This window comes from Camelus bactrianus, chromosome 6 (assembly GCF_048773025.1).
Source record: "Camelus bactrianus isolate YW-2024 breed Bactrian camel chromosome 6, ASM4877302v1, whole genome shotgun sequence".
Lineage (NCBI taxonomy): Eukaryota > Metazoa > Chordata > Mammalia > Artiodactyla > Camelidae > Camelus > Camelus bactrianus.
Genome location: NC_133544.1, coordinates 29,680,418 through 29,692,813, shown reverse-complemented (window position 1 = coordinate 29,692,813; position 12,396 = coordinate 29,680,418). Strand labels below are relative to the sequence as shown.

General features: G+C 40.8%; 1 protein-coding gene and 1 long non-coding RNA gene across 16 annotated transcripts in view; one reads left to right on the top strand and one right to left on the bottom strand.

Annotated features, from left to right (window-relative positions):
• The window catches only part of RAD51B (RAD51 paralog B), a 696,422-nt gene that overhangs the window by 394,316 nt on the left and 289,710 nt on the right, over positions 1-12,396 (top strand). The gene's annotated exons all lie outside the window — the stretch shown is intronic.
• The window catches only part of LOC123618875 (uncharacterized), a 43,494-nt gene that overhangs the window by 2,650 nt on the left and 28,448 nt on the right, over positions 1-12,396 (bottom strand). The window contains exons 3-4 of one of the 3 annotated variants that reach the window (XR_012507484.1): positions 4,769-4,818; positions 787-4,062 (exon numbers count right to left, since the gene is read on the bottom strand). This is a non-coding gene — a long non-coding RNA (uncharacterized LOC123618875). Of the gene's footprint in view, positions 1-786; positions 4,063-4,768; positions 4,819-12,396 lie in introns of those variants that run through there. The other 2 variants (XR_006727370.2, XR_012507485.1) reach the window with 2 other exon arrangements.

Here is a 12,396-nt window from a genome sequence, read left to right as displayed (position 1 = left end):
AAAGGGTAGGTAATTTCCTAGAACAGCTCTCCTGCCTCTGCCTAGGGCCTCAGAGGCACCCACTTCCCTATGGAGTCCTCTCTTTCTTCCTCCCTTCTCAGATCTCTCATACATCTGTATCCAGCTTGTTTCTGTGGCCACTCTATTTTACTGAGCTGACCTATAAATCACTGCAAAATTTTGATCAGAATTTCACTGAACCAGGGATCAAAGAAATGCATAAGTAATTCTCATTATAGGCTTTAAGTATATGCTGCTTCTTCGATCCATGGGAGCAATTTCTCTAATTCTTGGGTTGCCCTTTCTGAAATCAACACAGAAAGGACTATATCTTCTCAACCCCTTTCCCTTCACCCCCCCCATCCAAACCATCCCAACTCAGCGAGCATTCTCTGTTGTGCATTGCTAAGCCATGCTCCCTAAGTGTTTGAGGTCTTGTGCTCCTTATGAGCCAGTAATCACAAAGTGGCCAGGCTGCTCGCCAGTGGATTCATTCTTTAAGCCTTTACCGATTCTGTACTCTATGTCACAGACCATGCCATTTGTGGACTCCCAGAAAACCATGAGGAGACTCTAAAAGGCTATGAACAGAGGAGTGTTGTGTTCTCCCTCTGCCAAGCTTCCCTTCCCCCTTCTTTTGGAAACAGCACCTTGGTTTTCCTTTGGGAAACTACCCCCCCCTCAGCTCCATCTGTGTGGTCCACATGAGGCCGATGCCACCCTCCAGCTCTAGAGGTTGGCTCTGAACTTGGATCAGACCAACTGGAGTTTTGATGACTGGTTTAGGAAAAAATATGGACCCAAGCTGAGGACGTGAGAGTTTCCCACAAGTTTGGCTGGGACCACCAGAAGAGAGGAGCCCCTTCTCCCTGCTGGGCTCCCTTGGCTGGTAGAATGTCAGCCTGCCACCACGGAGGGGGAGCCTGCCTAAGGATGCGACACACTGGAAGGCAGAGCTGGGAGATGGAGAAAGACAGCTTCCCATCGTTTAAGCACTGGGTCCAGCTGCTTTCACAATGGGACCCATGAATATGTCCTACCTGTTGTTTTGCCCATGATGACAATTTGAGAGGGCATTGTATCATTTATAACGTGGACTCCAGAGTAAAACCTCCACACATCTGAGACCTCGACACTCTCTGGGAACCTACAGCCCCCATGGAGGCCACAAGCTACTAAAAAGATAGGACCGTAAGCTCGAGCTATAGATCCCAGAGGACTACACAGAGTACGGTTTCCTTTCCTTTGGGTCCAGGGAACATGATGATATGCATTTGAAATTTGGGAATTCCAGGAGGAGACTTGGGACTGGCAATAAGGTTGTTACCAGCTGTGTGCTCCACCAGCGATTAAATATGTTAAAATCCTGTGAGGACTCGGTTTTACCTTAGGAAAAACTCATTCTAAATGATTTGAGGGCTTTTCACTTTTAAACAAGTTACCGTTAAAAATATTTTTTTGATGACATAGTTAAAGACGTCAAAGTAAAGAATCAATTACGTATATATATTTTTAAAGCACACTTTAAAATCTAACGTGATGCTCAGCCATGAAAAAGTGAGTCACCATATTCAGCACTAATGAGACACTTAGTGGCAAAGCCCTCATTCAAGTACCTTGCCCAGCTTGGGCTTCTGCATTTTGAGAGGATGTGGAAAGCAATTGAAATGATTAAAAGCATGGAAAATCAGATCTCTGAAGAACGATGAAAGTGGGCTATTTAACCTAAAGAAAAGAAGATTGAAGGGAGAAAATAAATGGTATTTGAGTAGAGAAAGAGTTCTTTAAAAAAAAAAAGTGGCAGATGTTTTCTTCTTCCACTGAGTATATTAAAATTGCCTTAGACATTTTATTTGTACAAAAGAAGGATTTTTCAAGCAGATAGGATTCCTGAACAGGCTGAGAGGTTGGACTAGATGAACTTTCATATTCCTCTTCACTAAGATTCTGTGATTCCTAGATGAAGGATTTGCTTATCCAAAAAATTGTGAAACCAATTGGTGCCGATCTTCAAAGGTAACATAATCAACACTGGCTGGTTTGGTGTAGGTGTAGTTCTGCCCAGGAGTCGCTTCTAATGCTTATAACACGTCTAAAAAGAAGAAATTGTTGTACATGGACAAACAGCACATCAGGGAGAAAAAAAAAAAACCCAGTGTCAAGTAATGATAAAACTGAGAGTTCTCTTTTCTACTCGTTCATTTTCACTGTTAGAAAACAAATGATCATTCATTTCTGCAATAACGATATAAATGAGACAAATCATGGGATTGCTTAGCACTGGTGCCAGTATTTTTGGAGGGATGGAATTAAGTATAACAGGTTCCATATTGAGTCAGGAGCATTTAACGTTGGCTCTGGTAGGTCTCTGGCTTATTTCCTACTGTAACTTTTCTAGTCTAATTTGAGGTCCAGAGACTTTCAAACCAAGACTCAGGAAAATGGATTTTACGTAGGGAAACAGTTCTGGTTTTATATATGGAAAAGCTATTCTAAAGAACAATAACCCTGGCAGTATTACTGCTTTGATGACTATAGACTTATTTTAAAAGTTAAGATTAAAAAAAAAAGTAAAGGCCATATGTTGCTCTACTTTCTTCTATGGTGTTTGGGTCATTGTATTAAGTTCTACTCTGTGGCGACTTGGGATGCTACGTGCAAGTTTGAGCTCTTTCTGACTATACTCTTTATGCATCCACCTTATCTTCTACTTGACTCTACTGTTGGTTCTGCAGTTTCTTTGGCCCCATTGCTTAGAGGATACAGTCTTTGCACAATACACACCAGCAGTCATTTCAGCTTCATGGAGCCCACATGATCACTTAAAAGTCACTTATCCAGGAGGCTTTACAATCTTTAAGTGAATCTGTTAATAAGAAGAGGTTGGCTGATTTCACAGTTATTGTAAATACATCCAAATGATAATTGCTAGACCTGTAGTTTTCAAGTTACAGAGAATAACTGGGAAGAGAGAAGAGCAAGGCTGCAAACCTGTTGTCTAAAGGATTGGGGGAAGAATTTGCTGAAGACGGTGATTTTGATGGAAAGGGACCTCACAACCTCCACTCACAATTCATTTCCCCATTGAATCATGCAGGAAGAATCAACTGAGAAACAAAACCAGACGAGCAAACACACCAAACACCTCCAAACAACAGCAGTAATGAAACCTAGCTTCCAAAAGAAGTTCACATTATAGGCGACCTTTTAAAAAGCTGATTTCAAAACAAGAAGCTAGTTTCTAAGTTTATTTCCATGCTCTGCCCTCTGACCTCTGTCTCGTTGAAAGAGTCAAGGTATGAGATTCTCTCCCATCATCTCCTTTCAACAGAACTTACTATATCACCCCCGGCCCCCTAAATATGGATGGCTAGAACAGCTGGCTCTTTCACTCTGGATATGCACACACAAACACACGTAGAACATACATCTCTGCATATATAAACACACACTTTACTCATTTATTTTTTTAACAGAATAAAGGCCATTAATCAAAATACAATTCATTTTAGCAGTCAAAGCTTGACACGAGATCATTATTTCAAGAAAACCCAAAGAGACTAAGCGCCCTTTCATAGCATTGTTTTCTTTCTAAAGCTCCATAGGGTGCGTGGCTCTTCTCCACTGAGAAAGTCGGGGCAGCGCCGTGAAGCAGCCTCGTGGCCCAAGTGTTAAAAGATCTAAGTTCTCTCGGAGATGGTGCTTCTGCCACATACTCACTCACCTCACAGAGGAGAAGACTGTGCATCTGTTGTGTGTCTGACACTAGGCTGTCTCTAGTTAGCCCCAGGGCCAAGAAAACAGAAAATATTTCCTCCGGTTTCTCAGAGGTGCAGAGAAATAAAGCTAAATACCTTTAAAATTCCATTTGTAAAATTCCATTTCAGTTTAGTTTCATCTGCTCTTTTTCTTTAAACGTTTTGTAAGCTGTGAAGAAACATTTGGAGATCATCTCATCTAGGTGAAACCTGTCTTTAGAAAGCTTAAGAGACTCCAGACTTTTTCTTCTTCATTACATAGGAGGGAATGAAAAGGCTGGTGTCGATTTCTCCTTCCTACTGCCTAGGGAATAGGGGTGTAAAGTAACACAGTGACGAGGTCAGTGGCCAGGCAAATGAAAAAGAACCAAAGAGCCCTGTCCACAGCCTGCCCAGCCATATGAATAACTTGTTAGCTGCCTCCTGAACAGAATAACCTCACTCCTTCTGCTGTTGGATGCAGACCCTGCTATGAAGCCTGCCCCTAGATGGGGTGGCCCCCTTGCCTAATCAGGGTCAACCAGTGGCTTCCAAACTAGCCTATAACCTGTGACCCTCTAGGCTTAAGAAATTGGGCATATTCATATTCTATAACTAAGAAAATGACAAGCCAATAGAAAAATGGGCAAAGGCTACAAACACAATTTTTAGAAGAACGCTGAGTGTTTAACTTTATAAGTCATTAAGGAAATAGAATTAATACAAAAATGAGATGCCAGTCTTACCCATCAGTTTGGCAAAGAACAAACCAAAAACCCCACCAAAACCAAGACCACAAATAAAACTAAAAACTCCTAAATGTTGGTGAGCATGTGAGGATAGGATACAGCTCCCATTGCTGATAGGAGAGTGAACTGGTATAGTCACTTTGAGGAACAATCTGGTAGCATCTAGTTACACATGAAAAGGCACACACACTGCAACCCAATAAATCCAATTCTAGATTTGTGCCTTAAAGATGATCTATGCTTCATGGATAAGATTATGTACCAAAAAAAGACTATACTTACTTTTAGAAGACTAGAGGGATGAATATCAAATTCTTGATGATGGGTGTCACCTGGAAAAAGAAAAGCGATTATGGTACTTCAGCTTAATCTATTTTTTAATGTACAAGACAAAAAAGAAAAAAACTGAAGAAAATACAGGAACAGTGTTATATTTTTCTCTGTAAATTTCTGTATTTAAATTTTTTTCAAAGTTAAAAAAGATAGCCATCCATGCATTGATTGGGCTAGTACAATCAGAATATTTCAGTCCTTCCATAATTTTTTCTGATTTGCGTCTTTCCAGTCCTGAAGCATGTCAACTTTCCTTTATGACACCAGCAGGTTTCATCACAACTAATTTATCTGCCTAGAGCTGGTTGTAAGCTCTGTGAAGGCAGTGCTGTTAAGGCATGCCAACATGGGTTGTTGCAGAAGAGACCTAGAATCTTTTTCTTTTTTCCATAGCATTTTGTAGTGCTGAAAAATAGCCCCAAGGATCACCTAATATGATTCTTTTATTTAAATGAGGAAATGGAGGCCTTGAGAGTCTGGTTCAAATTCACCAGCTAATTAAAGTAGAGTAGGGACCAGCATCTGTTGCTACTGATTTTCCAGTTAACAAAAGTTTGACAAGATTGTACTGTATAGCACAGGGAAGTATATACAAGATCTGGTGGTAGCTTACGGTGAAAGAGAATGCGACAATGAATATATGTATGTTCATGTATAGCTGAAAAATTGTGCTCTACACTGGAAATTGACACAACATTGTAAACTGACTATAACTCAATAAAAAAAAAAGTTTGACATATGAGAATTAAGGAAAGCTTTACAGATCCTTTCTACGGAGCCTTCACAGTGGGCAAGCAGGTACCCGCCGCGGGTTTGGTATTATGGAAATGGCCAGTAGGCCGGCAATACTTGAAGAGACTGGCAGGAGAAAGGGGAAAGCCTGTGTGGTCACTGCCGTCTATGAAGCAGTGTGGTACAGAGGTCAAGGAAGTTACGGTTTCTGGGCTGTGTATCCTGGTTCTGTCACTTCCAGCTGTTTTAACCTCAGCTGTTAGTAGGTAAGCTCTCTGTGCCACTGTACATGTGAGCATAATAACAGAACTTAGTTCAGGGGCTATACTGAGGGTTAAAGGAGTTAATAATGTAATATGTGAGAATGGTGTCCGACGTATGTGTTCAACAAATGTTAGCAATTATTATTACATCATTTGTAGAACAAACGATTGAGGAAACTAAATATTTAATTAAGGTTCTGCCATCTTTTGCCTTAAACCACATACCTAACTCTAAAAGCTGTCATTAGTATCTTCCTTTGTATATGACTTGGAGAAGTCTCAGTTCTGTAGTTAAGAAAGCAGAATTCAAAAAGGTAAGATCGTTTATTTGTCCAGAACGATGTCATGAAGGAGTGGAAGTGATTCTATTTTCTTTTCATTGTATTTCATTCAACACTTACTCTTCCCTTTTGGCTCTCAGGGGGCCACAGGTTGGGGGTCCTAAGCAACGAAGTAGACCATAGTAGAGGGTTCATTCCTTGAGGGGTCTTCCGTCCAATCCCCTGATTATCATGGTGCTGTCCGACCAATGAGCTGCAGATTCTTGAGGTTTCTCAAGAAGGAAAACCCCCCAAATTCCAACAGTCACTTTCACAGAAGTGCCTTGAACTTTAAGGTAAGATGATGAGAGAGCTCTGCTCGCTGCCAAACTTGTATCTTATTATACAGAGGACGTTTCCAAGAGCTAAATCAGATTCTCTTTCTCCGTATCAGTTTATTGAAACTCCTGTTGTATGTTAATCCTGATGTGCCTTTCAGACCACCAGTCCACTCACTGATGGAGAGTTCGTTCCCAGGGTTTGCAAGAAAGCTAACCATATCTTCATTTGTTACAGGGTCTCTTAACCAGTGCCTTTTAACCAAATAATGTAGTTCTTAAAAGGTGCATTTTTATCGAGTGGAATATTATAAAAGTTTTTATAGTTGTTGGAAAAAAATTTACAAATAGTACAGTAATCTTTCTCAACTATCTCAGGAAAGATCTACTCTGTAAACCTGAGATGAATTCCTTTGTCAAAGTTATAAGACGGTGATTTCATTTGTAGTTTTACTTACTAATTTATTCCATAATTTGGGTGTTAATCTTGCTGTCAGATGAATACAATCAACTTTTGGACACAGTTTCTTCCTGTGCAGGGGAGAATTTCTATACCAAATTCCCACTTAATTGCCTCTTTTACACACACCCACATCTTATTTTCATTTGTGCTTGGTCTCACCCATCACAACCTATAATTGCCTAGCTAAATAATGGGTTTTTTTTTTTTTTTTTTTTTTTTAAGATTTGATGCTTCCAGATACCAAAATGATTTAGATTTAAAGCTGCAGGGTATAGTTGATTTTTATGTGAATCAAACCTGAAATACTTTGGCTCCTTGAAACCTTAAACCCCTTCATGACAGATGACTGAATTTGACTGCAGTTTGTTCAGCGTAGAAGTATGTGCTAAGATGAGTCATGTACAACATGCAGCTTTGTGGCAGTGGTATGCATGCTTGCATCCTATGGTTAGTCCTTCCCTTTTTGCCATTGTTATCTTAGTCTGGAATATCCTTTTCCTTTTGATGCCCAGCTTTCTGCTGTGTACTGGTTGCCATTCCATGAACCGTAGTTCTCAGGTTGAGCTTTTTAAAATTTCACCTGCCTGGGTTCTATCCCAGACCGGCTAAATCAGACCTGCTGGCGGTGGTGGGAAGGGGAGAGGACAGGGGTATTTGGGTTTTTAAAAACCTCTTTTGGACATTCTGATGCTTGACCCAAGTTGAGAATCCCTGTCTTGTTGCCTAGGTTAGAAATCTTTTGTTTATAAATAATTGAAACCCACACAAACTGTCATAACAAAAAAGAGACACTTAACCACAAGAAAGCAGGAGAATCTTGCAGAACCCAAGGGCATGAGATTTGTCTGGGCTTCTTAAGAGATCAGAGTGTGGAACTAAAGCACTGACAAGGACCCAAGGAAGCTAGTCCCTGTTCCCCAGGTGCATCCTTCTGTTTACCTAGCTCACTGAAGAACCTTAAAGACTCACAGCCCTGCTTCTCTGTCTCTCTGCTTCTTCCTTTCTCTCTCAGCGATGTAAGCGCATGTCTGAACATGGTAGCCTCCTCAGTACCCAGGTTTCCATGTCCTCAGTTCAGCTGACCAGTCCAAGCTGACTGGCCTCTCTCAATCTAAATTCCTATGAGAAGATCAGATTGGTCTAGCGCAATGTGTGATGTGTCTCCCCTTACGCCGATCAGATAACGTGGCTCAGACATGGCTGCCAAGGGGCCACCCCATGTGAGTTCAGCTAAAGGCTTTTCAGGTATCTCAAAATATTTCTCTAGACTTGCCATATTTTTACTCTCCATCCTACCTCAGGGTTTATTTTTTATTTCAGCTTTACTATCAGTATTTTCACAGTTAAGGAAGTTGAGACACAACAATTTCCACGTATTGAAGTGATTTAACTTTGCAGATGCCACTAAGGCAAACATTGAATGTGCTGTCCTCTGTTCCTCACTCTCCATCTTATGAATATGCATCAGTTTAAATGTTGAGACAATTAGAGTCTTGGGAAATCTGCTACTCCCAAGTAGTAACAGTTGAAAAGTAGTAGAGTAAGATAACAACCGAATGGCCCAGTCATTTTCTATAATATATATAATTTTCATCATGAAAGTAAAGAATGTTTAAAGCCAATTGGAGTAGTTTATCACAGACAGTGCTAGGCTATAGCCTTATAATAATCTGTTACAGAAGAGGCTCCTACTTTTTCTTTGTCTACACAAGGGTTAAAAAAAAAAGAGGAAATGCTTTTAGGAGGAATATAACGTAGTGCCTGGCACAGAGTTGGTATTCAATAGTATTTTGCCAATAGTATTTACTTAGAAATATGTATTAGAAATAACTTCCAGGTAGTATTGAAACAGTAGAATGAGCTACCAAGGAAAATGGGTAAGCTTTTATTCTTTCCTCTTTTTATCATCTTACCACCGTCTTACATACATGGGATAGCCAAAGATGCCCATGATACTTAGCTCTCTAAGAGAACAGAATTCAGTAAGGGAAGTAAAATACAAAAGCAGTAGGGAACATTCCTACCTTTGATGTCTTGAGCATCTCCTCGTGCTCTCACATGTCCCATTTTATTTTTACAAGATAAGAACAAAGAAATAGGGTTCACTATCTCTTTTACTGCAGGGTAAACAGAGGGTCAGCCATTCCTACAATTAAAAGTTCTAATTTTGCTGATATCTTCACCTTCAAGGAGGGTGGGAAGCAACAATTTCCACATATCATGGTGAGTTAATCATACAGGTGACACTAAGATGAACTAAGCAGGTAGATTGTTAAGATGCAGCACAATATTAATGACTCAGTTAGAACTGAAAATGAATTTGGTCTCTTTAAAGGTCAACAAGAACCAAGGTGACTGTATTTCAGTAAATTGTAGTGCAAGAAAATTCATAGTGGATCAAATAAATCATAGAAACTTGTATTCATGAAGGTTGAGCGATAAGTGTGATATAACAGGAAAAATGAAAACTGAAACTGATAGTTGATAAATGTTACTGTGTCAGGGTAGCTTCATCATTAGAGGACACTGTGTCATAGGGTAACTGGCAATTTCTGGAACATATCCAACAGCATTAAAGCAGTAAGTGTCTTCACAAAGCTTTGTGGAAGTCTCAACCTGAACATCTTCAGTCCAAGGCACAATAAAAACTATCTACAAGCAAAGTTTCCAAGTAATTTGTAAGCTTACGATAAATACTGTGTTACCAGCAGTTCTTGGTTGTAAGTAGCAGATCCAGTGGAATCTATTGGGCAATGGAATTGGGAAATCTAAGGGGTGGGTCTACCTAGGTTTCCAATGATGTCATCATTGTTTCTAGTGATATTTCCTTCTCTCTGTTCTGCCTTTCTCCTGATGGGTTTGTTCTCAGCAGTTTTGTCACGTGATGACCAAGCAGCTTCCCTGGCCCTTATCACTCAGGATCTCAAAGGGCATGAGGTCCTTTTTCTTTCTGCCTTTAAGTCAACACCCTCCAAAAGAATCCAGTTGGCCCACTAGATCACTTGCCTCCCCCAGGTGTCAGGAAGGCAAGGACCCTAGAGGTGGGGCTGGACAGTTCGCTGAAGGAAGAGAAGAAGGCATCTGTTACCAGAAAAGGGGGAGGGTGTTGAGTAGGCAGAAAGAACAGATGTCCACCCATACATTGCACAATTGCATGCCAGGCACTTTCACATCCTTGGCAAAAAAAAAAAAAGAAAAGAAAAGCCTTCACTAATGAAAAATAACTGACAGCTTGAAATATTATAAGTAGAGAAAGAAAAAAAATTGAAGTGTTTTTTAATATTCTCTCTAGTCCCTCAAGGTTACAATTAGTTATTACTGACTCTTTGCTTCTAAATATTTTGCTTAGCCGTCTGCTCTGTCACTTGGTTATCTTCTACAGAGCTACCTTCCTGAAATAGGGTGTGGACATTTGAAGAAAGAACTTTGTCTTTTATCTCTTTATCTCCAGTGCCTAGTTCAGTGCCTGGGACACAGAAGCCACCTGATGCTCACTGAATGGAGCTGGAGTCTAGCCTATGTACTGCTTACATTAGGAAAATAGTAATAATAAAAACATTTGCTACACTAGGGCATTGGGGAAAAGTTCTTGTTCTCCATGAAGGAGAGTTTTCCTTGAGCCACACTCTTGGCCTCTCCCTTTTTCCTCATCACTCCTCCCCAGGGCAAATGGAATGGCTCATCCCATTGGTGAGTCTGGGATAAGGAAGGAGTCACATTCAGGTGTGGGCCACCCATGGCCACAGAGGCATGGGGGCCACTGCCTGATCCAACCTGGGGGAAGCTCACAGTTGTTGTGCACCCAAACCGAGTGTTTCACCTCCTCTGTTTCTTTTGATGGGCTCAGAATTCAGGTGTGGGAAAAGTGTAATTTAATGGTTCCCTCAAATGTCACAAAAGAGTTTAGAAAGATCCTATGTTTGTCTTTAGATATGTGTAAAAAAAATGGGTTAAAAAAATAAGTATCTTAGTATTTTACATATTAAATATTTGTATCCTCTCTGTTTCCAAAACAAGGTGGCTTTATCTTTGATACAGTAATCTAATCCAAGACATTCAAAAGCCACAGGACAGAAAAGGAATTTTCCAAGACACCCTGAAGCACAACTTCATTTGATATGATTTCCTAGCCTAGATTATAATCAAGAAGACACTGATTCCTTTTGTTGTTATTTCTAAGCAAAAAAGGTCCTATTCCTCCTCCTCTATTCCTTCTATTGGTGAAGAGCTCTACCAGCTTTACCATCACCAAACCAACCACCTGGAATTTACCATTACCAGACCAAAAACCTGGAATCAACTTAGATTTCCTTTCCTCTCTGCTGCCCGTTTCCTGGAACATCCACCCAGTCATCAAGCTTTCCCTCTTGATATCTTTCTTATCTAGCCCTCCATCCCATGTCTAAACTCACTCCTTGAATTTTCTCTCCTGGATCAGCATTCCGCCTCTTTTTCCATACTGCGGCCAAAGCATTCCTTCTAACGCAGTGTGATTGTATTACTGCTGTGTCTGAAATCCCTCAGCATGTCTTTACTGCCTCTAGGATTTATTCCAAACTCCTTAGCATACATACAGGGACCTCAAGGATCTGGCAGCTGCCATATCTCTCTGAATAGCTTCTCTCTTGGCCTCATTTCTCCATCACCCCTCCTCCCCCACAACACATACACTAGAGCCATTGTGGAGTACTCAGAGTACCTCTTATGGGCTAGGCTCTTTCACATTTGGGGGTTGCTTTTGCTCCTCTTCTGCCTATAATTTACCCCTTCCAGCCTCCCCCTGCCTCCAAACCAGCTCAGCTTTCAAGACACAACCAAAGAGCCACTTCCTCTATGAAGTCTTTTTGACAACTCATCCTCAGGGTATATCAAGCACTCTCTTCCATGTCTCCCCTTCTGTGTCTTGTAGTCATCAACACTTTTTTTTCCTTTCCATAAATTGTCTGCAAGAGTTTGCCTCCCATGGACTGAAAAGATCCTGGGGACTAAACCCAAGTCATGATCCTTCTGCTGTCTGACACTTGAGCAGTGTTCCGTAAATGTTTGTTGACTAAATGCATGTTTATATGCATGAAAGAATAGACGCTCAGGAATTTTTATTAGCAGTATTCCTTTACTTCCTGAAACTTTGAGACTATAGAATTAGCTGCTCCCACAAAATGGTTGCGGTGGTTGGGGGGGTGGTTGCTGTATTGGAAAGATTTGGCTTTAAGAAGCAGGCTTGTGAAAGGCAGCAGGCTCTGCCTACAGTAATTTCAGCTACTGATGTTAGCAGCCTTTGTTCCTTGTAGGGTTCAGAGGGCTGCTGGCCACTTTTAGTCTTTATCTTACAAACACCCACGCAAAGAAAGATTGCATGGGAATCCAAGCAGAGGATATCTGTGTGGATTGAGAGAGGACTTTAAAGCTTTAGAGAGCCTCATCTTTCTGGAGTAGTTTAAATATGCATCTCCCCAGAGCAGGGATGGAATAAATGAATTGGCTCAATATTCTGTCCAGGCTCTGAAAACCAACAGCAGGG